Here is a 14923-nt window from a genome sequence, read left to right as displayed (position 1 = left end):
TAAGAAGAATCATTATCTTAATAAATAACGTTGCATTCTAATACAGGCGTGATCAAAAGTATCCGGACACCTGGCTGAAAATGACTTAAAAGTTCGTGGCGCCTTCCATCGGTAACGCTGGAATTCAGTATGGTCTTGGCACACCCTTAGCCTTGATGACAGCTTCCACTCCCGCAGGCATACGTTCAATCACGTGCTGGAAGCTTTCTCGGGGAATGGCAGCCCATTCTTCATGCAGGTGTCGATGTCGGTCGGCGAGGCCTGGCACGAAGTCGGCGTTCCAAAATATCCCAAAGGTGTTCTATAGGATTTAGGTCAGGACTCTGTGCAGGCCAGTCCATTACGGGGATGTTATTTTCGTGTAAGCACTCCGCTACAGGCCCTGCATTATGAACAGGTGCTCGATCGTATTGAAAGATGCAATCACCATTCCCGAATTGCTCTTCGACAGTGGGGAGGAAGAAGGTGCTCAAAACATCAGTGTAGGCCTGTGCTGTGGAAGTGCCACACAAAACAACAAGGGGTGCAAGCCCCCTCCATGAAAAACACGACCACCGCCTCCGAATTTTACTGTTGGCACTACACACTCTGTAGACGACGTTCACCGGGCATTCGCCTTACCCACACCCTGCCATCGGATCGCCACATTCTGTATCGTGAGTCGTCACTCCGCATGACGCTTTTCCACTGTTCAATCGTCCAGTGTTTACGCTCTTTATATCAAGCGAGGCGTCGTTTGGCATTTACCAGCTTGATGTATGGCTTAAGAGCAGCCGCTCGACCACGAAATCCAAGTTTTCTCACCTCCCGCCTAACTGTCATAGTACTTGCAGTGGATCCTGATACAGTTTGGAATTCCTGTGTGATGGTCTGGATAGATGTCTGCGTATTACACATTATGACACTCTTCAACTGTCGGCGGTCTCTGTGTCAGTCAGCAGACGAAGTCGGCCTGTACCCTTTTGTGCGGTGCGTGTCCCTTCACGTTCCCACTTCATTGTCACACCGGAAACAGTGGAGCTAGGTATGTTTAGGAGCGTGGAAATCTCGCGTACAGACGTATGACACAAGTGACACCCAATCACCTGACCACGTTCGGAGTCCGCGAGTTCCGCGGAGCGCCCCATTCTGCTCTCTCACTATGTCTAATAACTGCTGGGCTCGCTGATATGGAGTACTTGGCAGTAAGTGGCAGAACAATGCCCCAAATATGAAAAACGTATCTTTTTGTGGGTGTCCTGATACTTTTGGTCACATAGTGTATGTAAACAGAAAATATTATTACACAACAATTTCAAAATGTACCTTTTTGATTTACTTCAAATTTTTACACGTTACTGTAATAAACATTTAGACTTGTATGGACTATATACTTTTTAATAAATAAATATAAGTATGCATTAATCAAATGTTGCTAAAGTGCGCGTCATTTATGTTGGCGGCCGAGTTTAGGTTCGTTCTGCGCATCTGACGTCACAAAACACAGTCAGCCAATGCACAGAGAACGACGTTGCCAGATCTCGACTGCAGTGCAGAGCATGGACGAGTGTCTTCGGTTTGAGAAATGTTCAGTCATAAATAAAGTAATAGAACAAAAGCAATGTCTTGATAGCAGACTTTCTTTTATAGAAAGTTTGGAAAAAGCATTCTTTATACCAATTGCTTCATATTCTATTAATTAATTAAACCAAACAAGCAATAAGACTCCTAATTCAGGCGATAGCAAGGAAAGGTGTTTGTATCAATCTCACGAACCGCTTTTTCGCAATAAAGAACAGCAGTAATTGTTTATTTCCTATTGTTCTTCGACGAAACGTGAGTAATTCATAGTCATACCAACAGTGTTTGTCAATATTTTTCGTGACATTTTAGAGTCCTCATGGCGTTATCGAGTTAGACGAGCTGCGTCAGCGTAACGGCCAGGGTGTTAGGATTCTACGTGAAAGATTATGAGTTGAAACCTTGTGTGGTGCTTAATATTTTCATTATTTAGAAACAATATCGAAGTGCCTTACTTCACGAATTATATTCGTTTGAATACAATTTTTTGAAATTTCTAGTGCTTTGTGTCTTCATTAACCCTTTCGCTGCTGCAGACACGTGCTCCCCGCATTCCGCGCTGTGCGCGATTTTGTCATCACTGCACTGCTCGCCTGTGCAGACACATGGTGTTCCCACTGCTTTGACACACTTATCATTCGATTTCACAAAAACTATTTGGATCAAAAATTTGATTTTTACACGTCTTCTTGACTGATACCTTCCTCCCATAAATGACTTAATTTTGCTTCGATGTTCAACGGAGTTGTTATGCAGCATTAAATGTAGTAAACCATTGCACGAAATTTTGAAGAGTTTGCTGAGGTAGAAGTCCATAGAGTATACTTTCCGTATGGTCGACTTTATTTTCCACAATGTTGAGAATGAAATGTGGACAAGATACCTAAATTTCATATAAAATTTGCTGTATAACAATATCTCATTTAATTTAAGTACCACATAGGTGCCGTATGTAATACTGAGAAGTATTCCATCTTTCGCGACTGTAATAAAAGTTTTATTTACACCGGGAGCCTTTGGCTTTATTTTAAAGCACTTCAATCAATGAAATTATATTTGACATAGCTCAGAGCACTTCACTGATAGACGGTATATTCAAGTCCTAATGTTTCTGTAGGTCCACAGTTTTGTTTAATGTATTTTGTCTACTTCTTTTCGATTGATTGAAGAGCTTTAAAATAAAACCAAACATGCTCAGTGTAAATAAAACTTTTGTTACAGTCGCGAAAGACGGAATATTTCTCAATATTACATACGACAACTATGTGGTACTTAAATTAAATGAGATATTGTTATACAGTAAATTTTATATGAAATTTAGGTATCTTGTCCACATTTCATTCTCAACATTGTGGCAACTAAAATCGACCATACGGAAAGTATACTCTATGGACTTTTACCTCTGCAAACCCTTCATAATTTCGTGCAATGGTTTACCATATTTAATGCTGCATAATAACTGCGTTGAACATCGAAACAAAATTAAGTCATTTATGGGGGGAAGGTATCAGTCAAGAAGATGTGTAAAAATCTAATTTTTGGGCCAAATAGTTTTTGTGGAATCGAATGACAAGTGTGTCAAAGCAGTCGCAACACGATGTGTCTGCACAGCCGAGCAGTGCAGTGACAAAATCGCGCACAGCGCGGAATGCAGGGAGCACGTCTCTGTTGCAGCGAAAGGGTTAATGCGGCCGTGGTGGCTTTACTTCATGAACTGCGCGCTTCCCCCTAAACGTAAGCTTGCGAACTGTTATATGGCGCTGATTCTATTGGCGCGTGCGTCGTATGCAACTGGCAACGCAGCAATCTCCCGCGTCTGGGCGGGCATGCGCGAACCGCCAAGATATAAGAATTGAACTATAGCAAGCAGGAAAGTTGTTTTTGTGGCTTACTGGTTTATGACTGGACTACTACTACAGCAGGGATCCCCAAGCTATTTTGGACAAGTGACCCCTGTTCCCAAATGAACTGTTACCTCAGATCCCCATGGCCAAATTACCTACTTTTAAGATCAACCCCCTTATTCATAATGGTCCGCTAACTTAAAACAGCTGCTACAGACTGTATTGTCTGCATTTTTTTTCATGTCCGCCATCATAAAACTCTCAGTAATCCTGCAAATAAAAAACTACCTAAATAAAAAACAATAATAAACTGTTAAATTTGCACACTGTCTTACTTTTAACACACCCAGGTAATGGATTCTTGTTAGGTATTACTGACTTACTCATTGATAAACTTGGATACCTATATTAGGTAAGTAACTATAGTAGGTAATTAGGTATAGAAAATTCGTATTAGGTAAGTAGGTATCTATCAGCATAAGAACGAAAACCAAAGCAAACTGAACACTTCAAAGTTTAGGTACCTACCTACTTAATAACTTAAGTGTAACTAATTTTTACAAATACTTTTATACCTACCTATTTAAAATATGTTGTATGTTGTGTTTACCACTTTTTCAGTCACTTTACTTCACTTAATTTAGCTATGTAATAACTTTGTAATCTCTTGAAATAAATGAGTGCTTATATGAGTTATTATCGTTCAAGCTCCAACGAATTTTAAAACGCAAATGAACTTTCAACCTAAGTGCAAGCTCGTTAAATAGTAAAATATCAGGAACATGTTTGGACTTGATCATGAATTCGTTCGTGTTAAATTGCGTAAGCGTCAAATAGAGAGCAAGTCAAAACGCGCCTGAAAGACGTACGCTCGAACTCATTATCTTGCACAAACTTGTCCACACAGACTTGCCGAGTTTTTCATCTTGTACGAACTTGAGACTTTACATTACTACAACAATGCTATTTCCTACAAAAATATTAATTATTCTTAGTACACGTAACACAACATAAACAATACAGTACCTACCTATCTTGAAAGTTTTAAATAAGAACCACTTTGGGAATCCCTGTACTACAGGTGTGAATTTTCCATAGCAATAATCGAGGCTTGGTATCGTCGTGAGGGGGAAAGAGGCTGCAGGAAGATGGGTGAGAGGAAGTGGACATAGAAAACGGGAAGGAGCAGGTGATGGACTGAGAGAGGGAGAGAGAGGGGGCACGAGGAAGTGGAGAGAAAGAGGGGCAGGAGAAGAAAGACAGGGAGAAGGGGAGGAGGAGATGGACAAAGAATGGGAGAGGCGGAGATGAACACAGACACATACATATTAGAAACTACTGCTTTCTCTTTCATTCTTTTCCATTTAAGCGGACTGAGCCACAGAAAAGCGTGGCGAGGTATAGATCGTTGCAAGTATAGTTAAACTGTAACGATTTGTACGGTAAGGATTGACTGCAACAATTGATGGAAAATTTATGATGAAATATTTTTAATAATTCTGATATACAGTTTTATCTCCTATCTCATTATATTTGGGGAAACAGGCACAGTATATTGTTTGTCCATTCTGAAGAACTACCGCTTAAGCCACGATTTATTAGTTCACGAAATTTCGTGCTCGTTTACTAGTCCAACAAGCAAAATGACCTTTTTCTTTATTGCGTACAATAGGCAGTCATCTCATTTACCATTTCTTATTCACCGCAGCTCCTGTGCGTTGTAACTTCGTGCAGTTTATTTCAGTGGTTTCTCTAAGCATTGTTTGTAGGCCTCGATAAACGAATGGTGCTTCTAAGCATTTGCTGGGTAATAACGGTCATAGTTCAATCATACAATTAGAGTAGCTGATAGTTAATATTGTTTTCTGAAAATCGAAAAAGTAGTACGTAGAAGGATGTGAAGCCATAGGAGAAGGTGTTCAAATTTCCAATCAACGACAGACCGATACTTTGTGACACTCATTCTAAGTGTATGCGGACTGATCTACTGCAAGCTTATCCTCGTGTAGCTGCTTGGGTTCAGAAATTCATATGATCGAAACTCAACTCTAGAGAGTTTGTCATTCTTCAGGGGTGATGTCGTTAATAGATTGGCTGCTGGCCTGTACTTTGCGCCACTGATGAAATACCGCCCTCACTAATTACAAGTACGGATTACTTCAGCTTCATTTGGTTACGTAACTGGATTGGAATAAGGTTAATCGTTACGTAAGGATTTTGCTACGAAACTGGTTAGATGCTGTTATGTTCATATTTTTTACTCATGGAGAATTTCAGATTTCGTTTTACTAATGACGTAAGTATTGGTATGTTCCCATACTTTATGTTCTGTGGAAACATAGTCGTAAATTTCAGTAAGGCTGAACTTAATGCATTTTTCTTCGGAAAGTCCAAACCATTTTAGCCACTGTAGTTTGTCTAATTTATTGAAACAAACTGAACATTAATTAAGACATCTATATTACAATACTATACACTGTCGGCCTGTAGCAGTTTTTAAATGCAGGTGCACATCGATGACGTGTTAGCATATTTAAATCCAATTCGTGTTACGTGGACAAGGAATTTGTTCCCTTCATCAATTATTATTTCTTGCGTATAAATACGATAACAACGAAAATCACTACGAAGACACGTTGGCTCGTTGTATGGCAGGAAAGTAACGCATTGCCCATCTATTATTTGGAATGGCATCCACAAAAGATTATTGTAAAATCTGTAGTTTCAATTGCTATTTTCCTATACTAGAATTAGACTCCGAAAGCTCCTCGGGTTAAAATATTCGCAATTGACACTATTTTATTTTGTTTGTACTGGGTTTTGTCGAAAACTGTAGCTGTTTTTCAAGTAGGATTGTTGAGGGAGACCAGGACCAGCTACAAATAGTTTTAAGAAGCTTTGTCTTACTACCGTCGCAAATGGCTGCATTTGTTTTATTACGGTACTAGAATCCTCAGTAGAATGTCGCCCGTTCGTGTGCTGTATGCAGGGTGTATCATAATTAATGGCGTAAACGCATACAGTTGAAAGTACACGATACTAGAAGCAAAAAAGCCTCACGGGGTCGAAAATGCATACCTCAAGAGCAACGAGCAATTTTTCATCTTCGATGCTGTGAAGCAAATCTCTTCTACTGCAAGCTCTTTGCTTTCCATATTTTGGGAAGTGGCAGTATGAACCAAAACAAGAAAAAAATGTCCAGTAAACATGTGCTCTGAAATGCATACGTGAACAGCTATGAGCACCTTTTCATCTTCGCTACTTCGAAACATAACTCTTATAAGGAACAAATGCTCATAACTTTTAATGAATGCATTTTAGAGCACATGTTTCCTGGACATTTTTTTCTTGTTTTGGTCCATACTGCCACTTCCCAAAATATGGAAAGCAAAGAGCTTGCAGTAGAAGAGATTTGTTTCACAGTATCGAAGATGAAAAATTGCTCGTAGCTCTTGAGGTATGCATTTTCGACTCTATGTTTACTGAGACTGTTTTGCGTCTAGTGTGTATACTTTCAACTGTACAAGGGGCGTTTGAAAAGTCCGTGCAGAGTCCGAGAGATGGCACCACCGGCGCGTATCGAGGTCATGTTTGGTTATTAGTATCTTTAGAAAGAACGCACAGCAATTTTCAGCCATGTTGGTCTATTTCTTTGTGTTTGGTATTCGTGTGGATCAAGGAAGTCGAGTGATTGTCAAAAGATGGACGAAAAAGAATTTAAACATTACTTTATGAAAGGCAAAACGCCTCAGGAGACTAAAGAGAAGCTTGATAAACATTACGGTGACTCTGCACCTTCGATTAGAACAGTTTATAAGTGGTTTCAAAACGTTTGGAGTGGCCGTACGGCCACAAGTGATGCTGAACGTTCTGGACGCCCTGTGGAGGTTACGACACCAGAAATCATTGATAAAATCTATGATATGGAGATGGATGACAGAAGAGTTCAGGTGCGTGAGATTGCTAGTGCTGTGGGCATCTAGAATGATCGGGTACATAATAATTTGCGTAAACATTTGGACATGAGAAAGCTACCCACAAGATGGGTTCCGCGATTGCTCACGCTTGACCAAAAACGGAATCGTGTGAAGTGTTGCAATGATGGTTTGCAGCTGTTCAGGAAGAACCCGCAGGACATTAAGTGTCGTTCCGTCACTCTTGATGAAACGTGGATACATTACTATACTCCTGAGACCAAACAACAACCTAAACAATGCGTTACCATCGAAGAATCTGCACCAAAAAAGGCGAAGACCATTCCATCGGCCGGAAAGGTTATGGCGACTGTCCTTTGGGATTCGCAAGGGATAAGCCTCATCGACTATCTGGAAAAGGGTAAAACTATTACAGGTGCATGTTATTCATTGTTACTGGACCGTTTGAAAACCGAGCTGCAAGAAAAACCCCGGCGATTGGACCGAAAAAAGTCCTCTTCCATCACGACACTGCACCAGCACACACCTCAGCAGTTGTGGTCGCAAAATTAATGGAAATAGGATTCCAACTCGTTTCACATCCCCCCTATTCTCCAGACTTGGCTCCTTCGGTCTACTATTTGTTCCCCAATTAGAATAAATGGCTGGCGGGACAAAGATTTTATTCCAACGAGGAGGTGATTGCAGTAGCTAATAGCTATTTTGCAAACTTGGACAATTCCTATTATTCGGAAGGTATCAACAAATTAGAGCAGCGTTGGACGAAGTGTATAAGTCTAAAAGTGGACTATGTAGAAAAATAAGAAAATGTTTACCCTAAACACGTAAGTAGTTTTTATTTTTGCACGGACTTTTCAAACGCCCTCGTATGCGTTCACGCCATTAATTATGATACACCCTGTATAACATTTAATCAATTAGGGTCACATGTACTCCGCAAGCCACCATGCGGTGTGTGGCGGAGGTGCGGAGGGTATCCTTTACCACAACTAGTCCTTTCCTTTCCTGTTCCACTCGCAGACAGAGCAAGAGAGAAGCGACTGTCTGTATGCCTTCGTATGAAGACCTGTACAAATACGCTAATATGCATGCCGTTTGAAAGATGTAATACGAGCGAGTTACGTTCACTGTTGGGCCGGGCGAAAATATACTTGCTGGTATAATAGTGGGTTCTCTGGGTTCGCTCCGGAAGGAGATTGAATGTAACTGTAACACATAAAATACACTTTATTACAATTTAGATATGGAGATTTACTTGGTACAACCCATTTCCACTCGAATGTTCCGAGTATTTACAATTGTATCGGGATATTAACGTAGCACTTGATACAGACGAATTTACCGAACTCTTCACTTGAAGTATAATTGACGTAACGTTCACATTAAGGGCTGCAGAAGACTTTTAATACACTGTTGTCCTATCTAAAACGGTGCTGTGGTGTTGATCGGTGACTGCGATCTGGGCAGAGCGTCCCTCTGCTCGGCCGTAACTAGACCATCGATTGCGGCGGCGTAGTGAAGCTCTAGGAGGCGTGGCTGCACTGGCGTTTCTCATTCGTCGGTGCGGCACGTAGTGATCACCGATGTGTGTGGTTTCGTTGCGAGTTGCCAACCTTGCTATGGTGCCCTTTTCTTTAGACGACAGCACGTACACTTTATTTAATCATGTGAACGCCTTTGTGTTCTAATGAACGGTGATTCGGCTCCTTTTGGATTTTATGCAGAATGACCAAAACGAGACAAACTACCGTTCACTAGAACAAATGTAAGTCTACGTAACTCACTAATGTCTTCAATTGCATGTCCATTAGTGTAGTTTTGTGTATTATACATGTCACCCACATAGCGTACGAAGTGGCTCTAATTACTTTCATATTCTTATACAGTGCAGAAACAGCCAACATGGTACTGACACTATAATAAAACAAATGGAGGCATCCAATTCTGTCAAGTTACGTTGCCTCTTAACAATCATATCACTATATGAACTTTCCACGTAATGTTTCGAGACATAGCTGACAATTCATTCTATTACTCACATTAATGTATATTAATGTACTGAAATATACTGAGATATATGTTCTTATGTTCCTGATCTACATGACTCAATTACTTTTACACTGATTGAATAGCTTCAGTCGTAAGCACTTTTCCCCTAATATGGAGCGTGACCACTACGAGAGCTGAACACTGTTTCGCATCTTCATAATGTGAATTCAGTTAGAACGGTAGTGAAATCTTGATGGGAATTTTGGTTCGTAAGTGAACTGTTGTAGAGAAGTCTATTGAGCACAAGAGACCAGCTTATCTTTGTTTTATTGATTTACAGAAGGCTTTTTACAGCATTCAGTTAACAGATGCGGTAAATCTGCTCTACAATCGGGGGATTCCTTCCAATTTAATAAAAACAATTGAAGACATTTATCGTAACAACTACATCCAGGCGAAAATTGGTTTCACGTTGACTTGCTGCATAGCAGTTAATAGTGGCATTCGACAAGGTGACTCTTTGAGCCCATTACTTTGTAGTATAGTCATGGGCGAGATGATAAAGAAGGTATCGGCTGGTAGTAGTTATAGAAATGGAGGACGAAACAATAAAAGTCATCTGTTATGCTGACAACCCGCAGAAACTTTGACATATGTTTAATGTGGCAACCAATAAACTAAATATGGTCATATCCGTTCAAAAAACCAAATGTATGACCACACCTGTGGAACCAGTTAGATGCAAACTGAAATTGGATGGAAAAAAATTATTCAGCAGCTAATGACAGTTATTAGGTCTATAACTTTGCTTCCGCCGTTTTGCGATAGACGGCAGTAGCGGCAAGTGGGGTTCGGGTGGTTGGTCATAGTTGTAATACAATAAGCTTAGGCAACTGTAGACATAATGCCATAAAAATATTAGTCGATTTGTGACTGCATCGTAAGGTTATTCTCGATTAAGTATGTCAACTTACGTATTCATTTCTATCCATTTAGGGGAAGTTTTAATTTTCTGCTTTAACATGAAGAAATCTGCGGCTGTGGCTCTTAAAATGCTGGGTAAGACCAATGGGAACTATTAGTGGAAGAACATGCAGAGAACGTTTTCAACGCCTTAAGAACGGTGACTTTGATGTCGAAGATCGGCATTCTGGTGGAAGACAGAACTTTTTCGTAACTACTGAAACAGACGAAGACAGTCACAGGACATCATTATCGAAAGCAATTGCTGCGTTCGAGCCCAGCACTAAAACACAAATGGCCACAATACAGTGATAGACACGTAAAGGTAATTTTGCAGTAGGTCTTTGCTTGACCCCATGTCACAAAACCCGACAAAATATACATGGAAACGTTGAAATAAGAAGTCCTGTCCCTCCCACCGTATTCTCCATACGTTGTTCTCCCTGACTACCACCTTCTTCGATCAGTGGCATACAGTCTGGCTGACCGGCACTTCCGGTCATATGAACAAGTGCAAAATTGAATCGATTCATGGATCCCCACAAAAGACGCCCAGTTCTTCCGCCACGGGATTCGATGCTATCCGAAAGATGGGAGAATGTAGCGGCCAACGATGGACAATACTACGAATTATATTTTTTTTGTAAGTTTTTCACAATAAAGCTCCGAACTTCGAGAAAAAACGGCGGAAGCAAAGTTGTAGACCTAATGTATATCTTGGTATTGAACTATCCAGTATTGGAAATTTCTAAAAGGACGTTAGAGAAGAAGTGCCAAAAGCAAATAAAGTGGAAGGATGTTCAAATGTTACTATTTGGAAAAATAAACATATAGAAAAAGATGCAGAGGGAAGAATATACAAAACAGTAGTGAGCCCAGTTATGACATACATATCTGAGACAAGACCAGAAACATCAAAGACAAAAAGACTTTTGGAAACTATGGAAATGAAAATTGTGCGAAGGATTACAGGAAAGACACTGGGAAAAAGAGAGACAAATGAAAGCGTTAGAAAAGGATTGTAAGTGGACTCCATTAATGAGTGGGTAATGAGAGAAAGCATGAATGGAACCAACACACAGATGGGATGGGTGAACGAAAGATTGTGACAATTGTAAGAAATAAAGTTTCAGTTGGTAAAAGAAAAATTGGTCGTCTAAGGAAAAGATGGAGAGAGAACTTCAGGGTAGACTGAGAGGTACTGAAGTAAACAGGCTTTAGCCTAACAGGAAAGGAAGAAGAATAAGAAGAAGAAGTGAACTGTTATATTCTAACTGCTGTTCATTTAAACAGTAAGTAGTCACCTACATGAATATGAACCTACCTAGATGTAGGTGAACCTCCACCATCTGACACATACAAATACAGAGTCCTGTATTGACATTGCACAGTCTTGAACAATCTTCAGGTTTTATGTTCGGGCTAATTCTATACCTACTGGACTATTTTATAATACATTTTGTAGGTATTATGTTATGTCATTGCACCCAACTGATATAGTCCTATAACAATTCAGTGTATTAGTATTAGCTATCTGTAACTCATAGTCTTAAAAAACACTGACACGAATACTTTTTCTTTCAGATTTTGGATGTTGTCAGAGATGAACATCACATCAGCTCACTGTAAGTACTGAAATAGTAAACACTCATAATAATGATTTCCTGGAAATAAATGTCAGTAGCTACTGGCCCCATACAGTTCCTCGCTGAATTATCATTTTACGTGTGAGACAACAATTCTAACTGCATACGTTTATAAATTGTTGAATTATAGCACATAAATAACTACGAGCAAACACTGATGTCACATAATATTACGAAACTGTACAAATTTCTTGCGACATGCCATAGAAAGGACAGATCCAACTTCTGAAGAGCATAGGCTGCGACACCTCTAGGTAAACAATACTTTATTGAACGGATTCTCAATGTATCAAGCTTATCAGTGTTGGCTGTTTCTAAGAACGACACTACTTCTAGGATTAACAGGTAAGCTACTTTGAAGAGAGGGTAATAGCAAAAAAAATAGTCTTCCCGTTCGCAAATACAGTATCATACACATTTCGAACTCTAATATCTGGGCTTGATCTAACGTAGTTGGTGGGACATTGAGATTCTTCCAACTTTGATACCCTGTAACGTATCGTTAGTCAACGCTCTAGACTACTCTACCTTCTCTCCCTTGTTTATATTTGATGCATTGTATACTAATGCTCTTCTCTAAAGGCGATTATGAAATCTTCACAAGTGCAGACTTCAGTCGGAGTCAAATTAGTCAGCGTACGCGACAAGGGAAAACAGCGCATCCCGATACACGCAGAAAGAATTCCGATCATTTGCGGTAGAATGCAGTCACACTATTTCGGATGCCGTATATACATGGCTCTTAGGGAGAAGATTGGGTCGATATGTATCGTGACTGCTCGATAATTCTGCCACACGAATTGCCGACATAATGCACTAAGATGACAAAAGTCAATGGGATACCTTCTAACATCGTGTCACACCTACTTCTGCCCGGCGTGGACTCAACAAGTCATTTGAAGTCCCCACCAGAAATACTGAACCACGCTGCCTTCATAGTCGTCCATAATCACAAAAATTTTGTCGGTGTAGGATTTTGTGCACGAACTGACCTCTCGATTATGTCCCATAAATGTTCGATGGGATTGATGTCGGGCCATCTGGTTGGCCAAATCATTCGCTCGAATTGTCCAGAATGTTCTTCAAAACAACTACCAATAATTATGGCCCAATGATATGGCGCATTGTCCATCCATAAAAATTGCATCATAGTTTAGGTACATGTACGCCATGAATGGCTGCGAATGGTTTCCAAGAAGGCAGTGATCGGTTCAGTTGGACCAGAGGACCCATTCAATTCCGTGTAAACACAACCCACACCGTTATGGTACCACCACCCGCTTGCACAGTGCCTTGTTGACAACTTCGGTCCATGGCTTCGTGGGGTCTGCGCCACACTCGAACCATATCATCAGCTCTTACCAATTGAAATCGGGACCCAACTGACCAGGCCAAGGGTCCAACCGGTATGGTCACGAGCCCAGGAGAGGCGCTGCAGGCGATGCAAAGGCACTCGCATCGGTCGTCTGATACCATAGCCCATTAATGCGAAATTTCGCTGCACTCTCGTTACGAATACGTTCGCCTTATGCCTTTCTTTGATTTCTGCGGTGATATCACGCAGTGTTGCTTGTCTGTTAGCACCGACAACTCTGCGCAAACGCTGCTGCTCTCGGTCGTCACGTGGAGGCCGTTGGCCACTGCGTTGTGTGTGGTGAGAGTTAATGTCTGAAATTTGGTATTCTTGGCACGTTATTGATACCGTGGATCTTGACTATTGTATACTCAGTGTATAGCGAACACATCACTAAGGACATCTGTTTACGATGTCAAGTGACACATCACAGGGTCTTTCCCTCGTATGTCTCAAACTGACGTGTCGGTTATACTACTTCAGCAAATGATGTAAAGGCTTTACAAATACACTCCTGGAAATGGAAAAAAGAACACATTGACACCGGTGTGTCAGACCCACCATACTTCCTCCGGACACTGCGAGAGGGCTGTACAAGCAATGATCACACGCACGGCACAGCGGACACACCAGGAACCGCGGTGTTGGCCGTCGAATGGCGCTAGCTGCGCAGCATTTGTGCACCGCCGCCGTCAGTGTCAGCCAGTTTGCCGTGGCATACGGAGCTCCATCGCAGTCTTTAACACTGGTAGCATGCCGCGACAGCGTGGATGTGAACCGTATGTGCAGTTGACGGACTTTGAGCGAGGGCGTATAGTGGGCATGCGGGAGGCCGGGTGGACGTACCGCCGAATTGCTCAACACGTGGGGCGTGAGGTCTCCACAGTACATCGATGTTGTCGCCAGTGGTCGGCGGAAGGTGCACGTGCCCGTCGACCTGGGACCGGACCGCAGCGACGCACGGATGCACGCCAAGACCGTAGGATCCTACGCAGTGCCGTAGGGGACCGCACCGCCACTTCCCAGCAAATTAGGGACACTGTTGCTCCTGGGGTATCGGCGAGGACCATTCGCAACCGTCTCCATGAAGCTGGGCTACGGTCCCGCACACCGTTAGGCCGTCTTCCGCTCACGCCCCAACATCGTGCAGCTCGCCTCCAGTGGTGTCGCGACAGGCGTGAATGGAGGGACGAATGGAGACGTGTCGTCTTCAGCGATGAGAGTCGCTTCTGCCTTGGTGCCAATGATGGTCGTATGCGTGTTTGGCGCCGTGCAGGTGAGCGCCACAGTCAGTATTGCGTACGACCGAGGCACACAGGGCCAACACCCGGCATCTTGGTGTGGGGAGCGATCTCCTACACTGGCCGTACACCACTGGTGATCGTCGAGGGGACACTGAATAGTGCACGGTACATCCAAACCGTCATCGAACCCATCGTTCTACCATTCCTATACCGTCAAGGGAACTTGCTGTTCCAACAGGACAGTGCACGTCCGCATGTATCCCGTGCCACCCAACGTGCTCTAGAAGGTGTAAGTCAACTACCCTGGCCAGCAAGATCTCCGGATCTGTCCCCCATTGAGCATGTTTGGGACTGGATGAAGCGTCGTCTCACGCGGTCTGCACGTCCA

General features: G+C 42.0%; 1 protein-coding gene across 2 annotated transcripts in view; it reads left to right on the top strand.

Moving 5' to 3' along the window:
• The window catches only part of LOC124796389 (protein GDAP2 homolog), a 969166-nt gene that overhangs the window by 221553 nt on the left and 732690 nt on the right, over positions 1–14923 (top strand). For both annotated transcript variants that reach the window (XM_047260559.1, XM_047260558.1), the window contains exon 3: positions 11876–11916. The gene's annotated coding sequence lies outside the window, so the exon portion shown is untranslated. The remainder of the gene's footprint in view (positions 1–11875; positions 11917–14923) is intronic.

This window comes from Schistocerca piceifrons, chromosome 4 (genome assembly GCF_021461385.2).
Source record: "Schistocerca piceifrons isolate TAMUIC-IGC-003096 chromosome 4, iqSchPice1.1, whole genome shotgun sequence".
Lineage (NCBI taxonomy): Eukaryota > Metazoa > Arthropoda > Insecta > Orthoptera > Acrididae > Schistocerca > Schistocerca piceifrons.
This window is presented reverse-complemented; position numbering and strand designations above follow the sequence as displayed.